Source organism: Dipodomys merriami, unplaced genomic scaffold (assembly GCF_024711535.1).
Source record: "Dipodomys merriami isolate MVZ:Mamm:240054 unplaced genomic scaffold, mDipMer1.0.p SCAF_1, whole genome shotgun sequence".
Classification (NCBI taxonomy): Eukaryota; Metazoa; Chordata; class Mammalia; order Rodentia; family Heteromyidae; genus Dipodomys; species Dipodomys merriami.
The window spans coordinates 134,128,415-134,137,327 of record NW_027202270.1 but is presented as its reverse complement, the minus strand read 5'-3'; the positions used below and the strand labels follow the sequence as shown (position 1 = coordinate 134,137,327).

General features: G+C 35.0%; 1 pseudogene; it reads left to right on the top strand.

The window, feature by feature from the left end:
• The first annotated feature begins 1,276 nt into the window (after positions 1-1,276).
• On the top strand, positions 1,277-1,668 carry LOC138806616 (fatty acid-binding protein 5 pseudogene; annotated as a pseudogene).
• The last annotated feature ends 7,245 nt before the right edge of the window (positions 1,669-8,913 follow it).

Below are 8,913 nucleotides of genomic sequence, written 5' to 3'. Positions count from 1 at the left end.
TGGGGAAAAAACTAGTAAAAAGTACATAGAGTCTACATTATTTCTTTTTTTTAGAAGTTAATTCTTTTTCGTATATGTTTTTATTGTAAAAATACTGTATAGAGAGGACAACCAGATATATTTTTGTGTAAATAAACAAAAAAAGATGTCACTATAGGATTTTCAAGTGAGAAGTCCCTCTGCTTCTCAGAAGCAGTGATGCTCATTTGATTTTCACAAAACTCATTCACATTAACATTTACCATTGTGTGGAAGTTCATTCCTTCCTTTTTCATAAAATATTTATTTGAAGCTGAGCACTGTAGTGCATGCCTATAATCCTAGCATGTGGGAGGCAGAGACAAGAGAATCATGAGTTTCAGGCCATCCCAGGCTACATAGCAAGGAAATACATACATACATGCATACATACATATAATTTAAATTAATGTAAATTTATATTTAAATAGTCATATTTGGCTAGTGACTGCCACATTGGATAATGTGATATTAGTGAATGCAAGAGTATGTGCAATGTGTTGTGTGTGTGCGTGTGTATACTTTGAAGAGATAGTAAACACACTCTATAATAAACACAAAAATGAGTAAGAAGTATCAGATTAAAATGCAAAGCATAAAACTTAAGTAAGCTGGCATAATAAAGATTGTCCAGCAAGAAACTTTAGAGTGGGTGGTTGAGAAAGGTCTCACTGAAAGAATGCCTTTAAACTGATATCTAAATAACAAGGGAGATCCATGAGATGAGCAACACAAGTAGAGGGAGCAGCTAGGGCAAAAACTCTAAATTGAGAATAAATCTGATGACCTAATACACTGAACAAAGGGAAAGTAGTGTGCTTAGAGGGCACATACATATATTCTTGCGCAGTTCTGGAGACCAGAAGTCTAAAAGCAACCTGTCACAGATCCCACTTTCTATAAAAGCTCCAAGTTCTAGACTTTACATTTTTTCCTCTTCTAGCCTCCAGTGGCTTTTGGAAATCTTTGCTGTCTTATACCTCCTATCATTGCCTTCATCTTCTCATGGCCTTCTTTTCCTCTGTTTCTTTGTGTTTTTTTCTTCTTCCAAAGATATCATTTGTATTAGTTATCCAAATCTAACATGGCATTATCTTAATGACATTTGTTAAATTCTATTTCCAAAGATCATGTTTTGAGGTTTCAGGTAGATATAAATTTGGGGGACACTCCAACCCACCATAAGACTCTGAAGGACTGTACGCTGTCCACTGGACCTTTTCCACTCACCAGGCATGTCTGCCCTCCCATGCCTACCATGGCCATGCTTATGAAATTAGAAGGAAGATGGTGACTGGTAGACAGCCAAGGCTTTGATGAGTACATGAAGGAAATAGGAGTGGGACTAGCTCTGTGAAAAATGGGTACAATGGCCAAGCCAGACTATGTTATCACTTGCGACAGCAGCAATAAGGTTGACATAAAAATGAAGAGCACTCTGAAAACAACACAATTTTCTTGTGTCCTGGGAAAACAATTTGAAGAAACTACAGCTGAGGAAAAGAAAATTTAGGTAGTGTGTAACTTCACCATCAGGCATTGGACAGGAAGGAAAGCACAGTAACAAGAAAACTGAAAGACGGGAAGTTGGTGGTGAAATGTGTCATGAACCATGTCATTTGTATTCAGGACTATGAGAAAGAAGAATAAAAATTTTATCATCATTTTGGACAGGAATTAGCTGCAAGAATGAAAAAGCTTGGTTTAATGAGCAAATCTCCACACATCTACTTTTTCACTACTATGTTCAATAATATATATCAAAACATTTTAAATGCAACAGCATCAAAGTGATGGCTTAACTGGCGTCATCCCTTTAGTTATCAAACAAATGTGTTTGTGATAACTAAAAAAAAGACAGAAGTCCAAAATAAGGTGTTTATTCTAAATTTAATGAGATGCCACTCAGGGGTTTGGAGTAAGGGAGGGACCATTACTTTCTACACTTTTGTTAGTATGTGTAGCAAATGTAAATATAAATTGATAATATAAATAAATGGGTGTGAGGAGATTGGGTCTTAGAGAAATGAAAGTAGAACAGAGAACAGGAAATCAACTTTTGCAGAAGGCTAGACTTGAAATAACTACCTTGGATAAGGCAGTGCTGCTAAAGGTGGATAGATTTGAAATGTTTCCAAGCAAAGGGGATGATGGGCTGTATATAGGCGTATGAAAAAAGAAGAATCAAAGACACATACTAGATGTCTAGATTGAGCAAAGAGTGGGTAGTGTTGCCATTTCCATGATAGGGAAAAGCAGACTCTATTTGATGATACAAAGTTTGAGAGGCCTCTTAGACAACTCAGGTGATATACAAATTAGGGAAGCTAAGGATTTCCCACCAGGACACACAGCTTGTACATGGCAGAGCTAAGACTGGAAACAGAGAAGTCTGGCTCTAGAATACATGCATTTAAGCAAGGCAATGTACTATTCATTGGACTCCAAAAGGAGATGAGTGGTTTTAAGGGGAGAGAACATAGAAATAACAGTAAAGAAAATATCTGTTGCAGTTGGTCATCGTACCTGAAATGTAAGCCATTTGTATTATGAGTTACAAATAAATGAGAAATTATCCTCATTTAATCAAACATGCTTCAATCTCAATGTGTACAGATATTAAAGGAGACTGTTATAAAAGTGCATGTTTTCTGCAGAAAGTTAACTTGGATACTGTCAGGAATTTATTTATAATAAAAATCTTATGTACTATATGAAAATTAAAACCTGTCTGTCTATCACTGCCTTCTGGAAAGGACAGTCACCACAATCTTCCCTGTTGAATCTGGGTATTTTTTATTTTTCAGACTAATTGAGACAACATGAATTTACCCAATAAAATTCATCATTTCCTGAGCAAGTAGAGTCATATGAATTGTTTATTTTTGTCAACTATCTGAATTTTGTAACTAAACTATAGTACAGATGACATAGTACATGTTGTGGTTTGAACTGTTAATACTTTAAGGATATTCAAAGATGGTACAAATTAATTTTATACTGAGAAATGGCCATGAATCTTTGGGGGCCAGGAGTAGAATGTTACAGTTTGAGTATTAGCCCTGCAGGTTCGTGTGTTGGATACTTGGACCTTAGATGATAATGCTATTTGGAGAGATTCTAGAAAGTTAGAAGGTTACTAGGACAAGTCTTTGAAAGTATCTTATCCCTGGTCCCTTGCTCTCTGTCTCTGCTTCCTCTCTTCCAAGAAATGCACAGTTCTTCTCTACAACTTGCTAACATTGCCATGATGTTCTGCCTAAGTACATGGAGCCAAAGACCATGAACCCTCTGAAACTGTAAACCAAAATAAATCTTTTCTTCCTTTAAGTTGCTTATGTCAGGTATCCATAGTTATGAAGATGTAACTAAATAGTTCTGTATAGTTGTCATGGGTCAAGTATTTAAAATAGCTTATCTATTCATAGTGACAATGGTAAAATCATATTAAAGTCACTTTTCTTTCCTTACTCCTTCCTTTCCCCTTACCCTCCCTTCTTTCCTTTTTTTCTAGTTCTTTCTTTTCTTTCTGCACTTGGGCTTAAACCCCAAACCTCTTACTCTCACTCAGCTAGCTTGTTCAAGGCTGGTGCTCTTCCACTTATGCTATGTCTCAAAGTCCATTTGGCTAGTTAATTGAAGATGGAGTTTTAGGAAGTTTTCTTCCCAGGCTGGATTCAAAACTCAACCCTGCTGAGTAGCAAGAATTATAAATATGAGCCACAAGTGTCCAGCTCATAATCACTCTTTTTGTTAGAAAGACAAAATAGCATTGGTGGAAAATTTAAATTTTTCAAAGTAGGAAATTTTGGAAAGATAGTATGTGCAGTACTTTCCAGGTTGTTGTATTCTGGAATGTTCCCTGTTTGTCTTTCTAAGTAGTTCAATGTCATAAATGGGAAGCAGCAAAGCACAGGTGTTAAGACCATAGACAGCTCTGGTCTCTGCTATGTACCTATGGGCTTTGGGAAGGTGGTTTAACATTATCTTATCTCTATTACTTACCCACTTATTAAAGTTATGGTTGGACTAAAATGAAATAATAAATGAGAAGTGCTAAAGCACAGCCTGACATATAAATACTTAAAAATGTTAATAATTTTCAGATTCCCTCACCTTACTGAGCTTTTTGATCTTGGTTTGAAATAATTGTCTAATACAAGGTAGGAAATCTATGTTCCTATTTTTAAACTTATAAAACTAGCCTTTCTTAAGAATGTTTTTCAGTATGAAAACATATACTCTACTGCTTTTGATTGCATCTGCATTTCAGCTCTTCAGAGCTAAATATTTCCTCCAAGATATCATTCAAAACCACCACCAACAACCAAATTCCACTTCTAAACTACCAAAGGTTAAATAAATTAAGAAAGCATAATGCTCAGCCATAGAGGGTTGAATAAACTGCCTAAGCACAAGACGCACCCATAAATACAATAAACTTTTAAGAAACTAAAAAGAATCCTCTATAAAAATGATAATGAAGCTGAGCACTGGTGCCTCACACCATTAATCCTAGCTACTCAGAGGGTTGAGATATGAGGACTGAGGTTCAATGGCAGCCCAGGAAGGGCAGTCTGTGAGACTCTTAACTCTAATTAACCCCCCAAAAGCCAGAAGTAGAGCTGTAACTCAAAGTGTTAGAGCACTAACCTTGAGCACAAAAGCTTAGGAACAGTGCTCAGGCACTGAGTTCAAGACCCAGGATGACTACAAAAGGAAAAAAAATATAACAAAAAAAGCATACAATATATATCTTTAAAGAATTTAAGAAGCAGACTAAAATACAAAATGTATTTTTTTTAACTGCAAGAGAGTGAGGGAAGGGGTGACATTGTCCATAAAGAAATGTACTTTTAGCCAGGTGCCAGTGGCTCATGCCTGTAATCCTAATTACTCAGGAAGCTGAGATCTGAGGATCATGGTTCAAAACCAGTCCACTCAGGAGTCCGTGAGACTCTTATCTCCAGTTAACCACCAGAAAACCGGAAGTGGCCCTGTGGCTCAAGCAGAAGAGCACTAGCCTTGAACTGAAGAGCTGAGGGAAAGCGTCCAGGCCCAGCATTCAAGCCCCACAACAACAACAACAAAATACTCTTTACTTGATTTATATCACTATGACTCCTCTGTACATCACCTTTATAATAACAATTTAAAAAAATCAAAAAGCATATTTTTAATTTACATGTAACCATAACTATGAAAAAAATCTGGAAGGTTTAGTAACTAAAATGTAGAACATTACTTACTTGCTCCTCCCACTAACCTACAAGGGTTCTTCAAACAAGTATAGGTAATTGGCTGTTCTTGGGTAATCCCATCTTAAATTATCCTTATTAAGTAGAGACTAAGAAAAGAGAGTGGGCACACTGGTTACAAGCTATAAGGAAGGAGCAGCAGTCATCTGTCCCTGTCTAATTCTCACCTGTGTACTTCTCAGTTTTGAGGATTTTTTTTCCGTGAGGTCTCTCTCATGTCAATGTCATAAGTAGCTAAAATTGTCATGAAGATGATAGAGCAAAAAGTTATAGTCTTGCACTGGATTTTGTACATGGTCATTGCTGTGGTTCTGCGGACATTCAAATTATTGTAATCATTGAGGGTTGTAAGATTATTGGAATAGTAAATTAATTTCTCTGCTTTTTTATCATAATTGGTAACATAAAAACAAATTATAGAACCACTTTATAATTATATTTTTAACCACAGTACTATGATATGCTTGTTTTAATGTCAGAAATGGAAGGACTGCTGTGTGTCAAGCTAATCAATATTTAAGACCATTAAGTATTTTTACAATACATTCTGATGGTCAATCCACAGTCTCTGGTAGGAGATTTGCGATTAACCATAAAAGCTAGTAATAAAGATGTCAGCTTCCCATATTTCAATGAAGTTGCTATAATATTTGTTCTTATTTCTGAGATCACTTTTCAGTCTTGGCATTTAAAAGCAAAGAACATTAAAGCACATTTTCCTTCATATTTCATTGTTTCCATCACTTGAAACTGGAGACACACTAGTCAATAATTGATAAACTAAGATCAAGCCATATGAAATTTGCAGATTTTAACCCATAAAAATTGACAATTTCATATGACTCATCCTAATAAGGAAATACGTAGATATAAATTCATTTATTTGTTTGTGTGGTACTGGGGATTTAAACTCAGAGCCTTGCTGAGCCACACCTACAGTCCTGTTTTTCATTAGTTATTTATAGGACAGGTTTCATTTCTGCCTTATTCTGTGCCTGAGCTTTAATCTGCCTACTTTTAGGCTTCTTGTTGTTGCTAGTATCACAAGTACGTGCCACAATATCAAGCTTCTGTTTTTTGGAGATAGATTCTTGCAGACTTCTCTGCCTAGGCTGGCCTGGCACCACAATCCTCCCAATCTTAGCCTCTCATGTAGCTTTAGATGACAGCCATGCACCATTGTGCCTAGCTATAGGTGAAGGTGGGACCTCTGGAGCTTCTCTACCCAAGCTGACCTCAAACTATGATCTTCCCATTATCAGTCTCTCTAGTAGCTAGGAATAGAGGCAGCAGCCACTAAGGTCCAACTATAAATTATTTCAAAATAAATTTTTCTAGAAACATTTTTACCCAGATATTAATGCCACATCCAACAGTTTTTTTTTCAACCTGATATTTACTGTAAGTTTTAAAATTGTACTTATTTAGCCTCCTTGTATTACAGGGTTTTATGCTCATTGTTATAGACGAAAAACTGTGATCCTTCTGGATCTCAGCCTTCTGCAGCTAGAATTACTTGGACCAATCGTGTCCAACTTCAAAAAATACTTCTTGAAAAAAAAATATTTCTTGAATACATACTATGTGAAAGACACTGTGTCAAATGCCAAAAACAAGCCAGTGAATAATTTCTTCATGAAAACTGTAAACCAGCTTTTTACGTAATTCTTTGTAAATGTTCTAATATATATATTTCTTACTTAAAGCCTAAGAGACACATAGCTTCTAGTTATGTTTTTCTCACAATAATAAAATGCTATTGTTTTGTATACAAATATGATTTCAAAACTATTATGTTTCACAATTTATATGTTTATGTTTTTGTGTACCATATCATTCCATTACATTTATTATCATAGTAAAATACATAAGACAAAATTTCCATATTTAATATTGTGGTTACATGTTTCTTATTATTAAGCATGGAAGCAAATTTTTAAGCATATGTACATTTAACTTGCAGGTGTTTATGCATTGGACTCTGTAAGCCGGCCTAGTGATGTACCAAAAGTTAAAAAAAAAATACAAACCAAATCAAGACCAGCATATCCTTTGGGAAACTTGCAATCAGAGCATGGAACAACTTGGCCTCAAGTTCTAGATTAGTATTTTCCAAACATACTTGACCTCAAAATACATTACAATGTGGTTGTGAAAGATCAACATGAGCTCATGAAATATAATAGACATCTAGATTAAAGTAAGCAGTAAAAAATCATCTCAAGGGAAGCACAGGTACAGTAAAAAATAATCAAATTTTGATCTATATCAAAAATATGCATAATAGAGGCTGAAGATCACAGAATAGTAGCTATACATCAAAGTTCACAATCAGTTGATAAAACAGTAAAGGCCGATGACTCTGCATTGACCATCAAATTGAGCACCAGCTATTTATCCTTCCTTTCTTTGTTCTTAGGATGTCTTCCAGATTGTTCTTTGGATTTCTTTCTCTATTTTTTCTTTTCTCTTTTCTTTTTCCTTTATCTTGAAAGTTATAGCAAGGATTTATTTTAAAACAGAGTTTAAAAAGGGAGAAATATAGAGAAACTGTTCCTGTGCTCCTCACAAGAAATGGGAGTTAAAGACTAGCACACTTAAAAAAAAAAAACAACAAAAAAAAACAACTAGCACACTATTTCTTAAGGACATGCTTTTGTATAATAAGGATAGGAGAAATATACTAAGAATTTTTCTTTTTTAAAAATATATTTTATTGTTATTGTAGGGGTGATGTACGGAGGGAATACAGTTACATAAAGAATTTTTCTAACATATATTTCCTGACTTTTGAAGGAAATATTGCTAACACTGTATTGTTGTTTGGTTTTTGCTGAACCTGTAAATATCTTAGGACAGTTTGGTAGCACTGTGCTCTATCATGAAAAGCTATAAAAGATTAACAAAAATGGCTTCAGTCATGTGTGGCCTATCACCTAATTTTTTAAAACAGATTTTATTAACACCAAGAATATTTTCCAATTTATGTGACTGTAAGTGATTTCATATAAGTTTTTTTAAGACTGGAACATTAAATAGAAAGCTAAGATGACCAGTTAATTAATTAAGGAGTCCCTTCTTCAGACTATAAACTCTAATACAAGGTAATTAAAATACCCTACTCATATCCTTAATCTATTCCCTTTTTATATCTTATTGACCCGCATAGTACCATGCATGGAGTAGACATTAAATAGATGCCTTTGGAAAAGAGGGAGTGTGGCCTAGTCAGATACCCAGGGATTTACAAACCAAGTAGCCACAGGCAATTTTGTCATCTCAGGAAAACTGAAATAATAAGTATGTATGCAGGACAATGTGTGGGTACACAATAGAGATTTAATGAATGTTGGATCATTTTTCTTATTTGATATATTTTTCATGCCAGAATGAATCCTAGAATAAACATTTAAAGTGAAGTCACCTTCCTCTTTCTCTTTTAATACCTCCTCCACAGTGGTTCCATCCTTATCACCTTGTACTGCTATATATCCTCTCTGTTGGTACATTACTTAGATAGGACAGGGAAGTCAGACCTAAATTCTCCGTCTCTAGCCCTCTCTTAGCTGTATATCTTGGTCAATCCATTTGACATATCAGGGATAAGGCCTTAGACAATTTTATTGCAAGATTGGTT